We start from the raw sequence: 5317 nt of genomic DNA on the forward strand, positions 1-5317 counted from the left end.
CTTGCTATTCTTTGGAACTCTGCATTCAGATGCTTATATCTTTCCTTTTCTCCTTTGCTTTTAATTTCTCTTCTTTTCACAGCTATTTGTAAGGCCTCCCCAGACAGCCATTTTGCTTTTTTGCATTTCTTTTCCATGGGGATGGCCTTGATCCCTGTCTCCTGTACAATGTCATGAACCTCAGTCCATAGTTCATGGTAGGGCTAATAGTGACCTCCTTAAGCAGGACTTATGCCAACACACCATGCCACCCAGGACTGCTGCTGCCAGTGCCCCGTCCCCATGACAGGCCACTACCAGAGACCCACACCACTGGAGGAGATCCTCAAAAATTCATGGAAAGTCTGGCTCCATCTCTTGTGGGGTTACTACTCCTTTCCGCCAGGTCCTGGTGCACACAAGACTTTGTTTGTGCCCTCCAAGAGTCTCTGTTCCCCCCGACATGTGGGAGTTCTGTAATCAAATCTCTCTGTCCTTCAAAGTCAGAATTCCTGGGGATTTCCAGTCCCTTTGCAGGAACTTAAGGTTGGGAAGTCTGATGTGGGGCCTAGAAAGTTCAAAACATTGCTAGAACTTCTTTGGTATTATTGTTCTCCAGTTTGGAACAACTAATGTGAACTTGTTCTTTAAGGGAAATTCAGTGTTAAAAATTCTAAAAGATGTTGTTAAAGTGCTGCACTCAATATTCCAGCAAGTTTGGAAAACTCTGCATAGCCAAAGAACAGGAAAATGTCAGTTTTCATTCCAATCCCAAAGAAGGGCAACGTCAAAGAATGTTCAAACCATCATACAATTGCAATCATTTCACATACTAGTAAGGTAATGCTCAAAATCCTTCAGCTAGGCTTCAGCAGTACATGAACCAAGAATTTCCAGATGTTCAAGCTGGATTTAGAAAAGGCAGAGGAACAAGAAATCGAGTTGCTAACACCCACTGGATCATAGGAAAAGCAGAGAATTTCAGAAAAACATCTGCTTCATTGACTATGCTAAATCCTTTGTGTGGATCACAACAAAATGTGGAAAATTCTTAAAGAGATGGGAATACCAGACCACTATACCTGTTTCTTGTGAAATGTGTATGCAGGACAAGAAGCAGAACCAGAAGTTAGAACCAGACATGGAAAATGGACTAGTTCAAAATCGGAAAAGGAATACATTAAAGCTGTATGTTGTTACCCTTCTTTTTAAAATTATATCCAGAGTACATCATGCGAAATGCCAGGCTGAATGGATCACAAGCTGGAATCAAGATTTCAAGGAGAACTATCAATAGCCTCAGATATGCAGATATCTCTCTAGGGTCACAAACTGAAGAGGAATTAAAGAGCCTCTTGATGAGGGTGAAAGAGGAGAGTGAAAAAGCTGACTTAAAACTCAACATTCAAAAAACGGAAATCATGATATCAGATTCTATCTCTTAATGGCAAAGAGATGGGGAAGAAGTGTTAACAATGAGAGATTTTATTTTCTTGGGCTCAAAAATCACTGTGGACAGGGACTGCAGCCACAAAACTAAAAGACACACTCTTGGGAAGAAAAGCTATTACAAACCTAGACAGTGTATTAAGAAGCAGAGATATCACTTTGCTGACAAAGGCCCATATAGTCAAAGCTATTGTTTTTCCAATAGTCATGTAGAAATGTGAGAGTTGGACCATAAAGAAGACTGAGCACCAAAGAACTGATGCTTTCGAACTATCGTGCTGGAGAAGACTCTTCGGAGTCCCTTGGACTGGAAGGAGATCAAACCAGTCACTCTGTTGCAGGAAGGGGGACCCCTTGCAGGGCCCGAAACTGAGCTCTTGTCTAACACTCAGAAATGAATTGTCCGAGGAGACACATGTGCTGACAAAGCAATGTAGTTTATTGGGAAAGGGCACCTGGGTGGACAGCAGTAGGGTAAGTAACCCAAGAGAATAGTTCTGTCACATGGCTTGCAGTCTTGGGTTTTATGGTGATGGGATTAGTTTCTGGGTTGTCTTTAGCCAGTCATTCTGATTCAGAGTCCTTCCTGGTGGTGCACACCTTGTTCAGCCAAGATGGATGCTACAGAGAAGGATTCTGGGAGGTGGTCAGACATGTGGTGTATCCTTTCGACCTTTCCCGAACTCTTCCATTTGGTGGAGGCTTATTAGTTCCTGTTCCTTACCAGGACCTCCTGTCAAAAAAATTCATGCAAATGGTTGCTATAGTGTCTGACCAGGGTGAGTGGTTTCAATCAGTGTGCTTCCCCTAACAACTCCTAAAGGAAATCAACCCTGAATGTTCATTGGAAGGACTGATGCTAAACCTAAAGCTCCAATTCTTTGGCCACCTGATGCAAAGAGCCAAATCACTGGGAAAGAGGCTGATGCTGGGAAAGACTTAGGGCAAGAGGAGAAGCCAATGACACAGGATGAATGGTTGGATGGCATCAGTGACTCAGTGGGCATGTGTTTGAGCAAACTCCAGGAGATAGTGAAGGACAGGGAAGCCTGGTTTGCTGTAGTTCATAAGGTCACAAAGAGTCTGATACAACTTAGCAATTGAGCAAAAATTGGAGAAGATCTGCCTTCTAAGTAGAAGGATCAGTTCTAGGAGATGGCAGAAATGTGAATGTTTGAATCATTAAAGGATCTTGTCATTCTACAGTTTTGTTTTGTTTTTCTTTTTTGATCTTATAGGCACATGAGATCCACAGAAATATTTTCATCAGATGGAAGACATGAATAGCTTTGCATTTTATCAAAATCATACCGACTGAGGTATTTAAAAAAAAAAAAGTACAGTGTGAAATTGAAGTCATGGAATTCAGTTAAAAGGCAGCTAATATTGAACAGAAAAGAGATTATGATTTATTTGTCTGGGGCACACTAGACCATTCTAACCTTTGATCATACGAAAGATTAACTATGACCTTTCCTTCTTTCAAGGAATTGTTTCTGGTGAGGGAAATAAAATTCACACATGGAAATAGTTGAAGGCAATTTAAGATGCTGCTGCTGCTAAGTCACTTCAGTTATGTCCGACTCTCTGCGACCCCATAGACAGCAGCCCACCAGGCTCCCCTGTCCCTGGGATTCTCCAGGCAAGAGTACTGGAGTGGGTTGCCATTGCCTTCTCCGAATTTAAGATAGTATGTAATTATTCATGAATAAGCTAGAATATCTTAATGTTTTAAAAGTAGTTATTTTCTTATTTATACAGATAGTGTCAAAAAGCTCCTTACTTAAATTAAAACTAAGTAGTGAAAATATATAAAAACGTAAGTAGTCTAAGACTACTTATTGAAATGTTGTGGAATATAAGATAGGCTCTTTTAAAGAGTAAATATATTATCACTAATATAACATAGTATAGAATATCAAGTCCTTTGTTAATAAAGATTTATAATTTATATCATTACATATCAAGGCATAGTTGAGATGAAAAGAATAAACAATTTTAGTCATCCACCATAATATTATTAATAATAATAAATTCATTAATTTCTGCTCAAATATTATTAAGCAATATCAACTATTAGTAAAACTGTGGGATAAATATAATAAACCCACCTAAGTAATTTGATCGGAGAAGGCAATGGCAACCCACTCCAGTATTCTTGCCTGGAGAATCCCAGGGACGGGGGAGCCTGGTGGGCTGCTGTCTATGGGGTCACACGAGTCAAACACAACTGAAGCGACTTGGCAGCAGGCAGCAGTAATTTGATCACCTTTGATTACCATATAATAAACTTTCAAATTATCAAGCAATTTACCTAATGTATGATATTTGATAAAATTCCAAAATATTTAATGATTTATCAACTGCAGTTTTAAAGTAAAGTAGTAAACCCAGAAATAAGTCTATATATAATATGTATGATATGTTAATATATAATATACATATATTATACATGCATACATATATGTATAATGCATAATATGTATGTGTGTATATACATATATATACACATATATCATAGATTGGTTATGGAACCATCTATCTTCATTTTGACTGTAAGACACATACTATGCCCAAAATCTCAGTCACCTCCCTCTTATGTGTAACTGGTTGCTAAATTGTATATATTTGTATACTAAGAAGAAAGTATATATTCTGTTCTACTATGTAGTTGCCATTGCTTAGACATTTTTATTTTTTGATTTTCTTTGTCTCAAAATAATGATTACAATATCACACTTTGCATCAAGGTTGTCTGAAGAGCAGAGTCAATAAAAATTAGATCTCTTGCAGATGCAAATTAAGCAAGCTTTTATGTCAGAAGCAATAGATATCATCACCCAGTTCACAACTGTGATACTTAAAATGGTACTTCTGTTTTGATGGATCTAAATTTTACTCTGAAAAATCTGAGAAAAGTGTAGAGGAACTAAAGAGCCTCTTGATGAAAGTGAATGAGGAAAGTGAAAAGCTGGCTTGAAACTCAATATGAAAAAACTAAGATCATGGCAACTGCTCCCATAACTTCATGGCAAAAGAAGGGGGAAAGTGCAAGCAGTGACAGATTTTATTTTCTTGTGCTCCAAAATCACTGTGGACAGTGACTGCAGCCATGAAATTAAAAGACACTTGCTCCTTGGAAGGAAAGCTATCAGAGACATCCCTTTGCTGACAAAAGGTCTGTGTAGTCAGAGCTATTATTTTCCCAGCAGTCATTTTAGGATGTGAGAGTTGGACCATACAGAAGCACTGAAGAATTGATGTTTTTGAATTACAGTGCTGTATAAAACTCCTGAGAGTCCCTTGGACTGCAAGGAGATCACACCAGTCAATCCTAAAGGAAATCAACACTGAATATTCATTGGAAGAACTGATGCTGAAGCTGAAGCTTTGCATCAGTGCTTTGACCACTTGATGTGATGAGCTGACATGGGAAAATACCCTGTGAAAGATTGAAGGCAAAAGGAAAATACCCTGTGAAAGACTGAAGGCAAAAGGAAAAGGGGGAGGCAGAGGATGAAATGATTAGATAACTCCACTGACTCAATGGATGTGAATCTGTGCAAACTCCAGGAGATAGTGGAGGACAAAGGAGCCCTGCATGCTGCAGTCCATGAAGTCTCAAAGAGTCAGACATGACTAAACAACAATAACAACTTCCGCATGGATTAAAGGAAAACTGTGATGCATCAAAATATCGATATTCTGGATAAAAATGTGATTACAGAATTATAACACATATAAGTGAAGATTGCTATAAAGAGTACATCAGGAGTACTGAGTAATACATACATTAATATCTGAAAATGTATATATTTATATCCTAAAATTGCTACCTTAGAAAATTCTAACAAAGGAACCCCTAAAGAGTACACATCTTCCACCAACT

The sequence above is a fragment of the Bison bison genome, unplaced genomic scaffold (genome assembly GCF_000754665.1).
Source record: "Bison bison bison isolate TAMUID 2011002044 unplaced genomic scaffold, Bison_UMD1.0 scf7180017864491, whole genome shotgun sequence".
Classification (NCBI taxonomy): domain Eukaryota; kingdom Metazoa; phylum Chordata; class Mammalia; order Artiodactyla; family Bovidae; genus Bison; species Bison bison.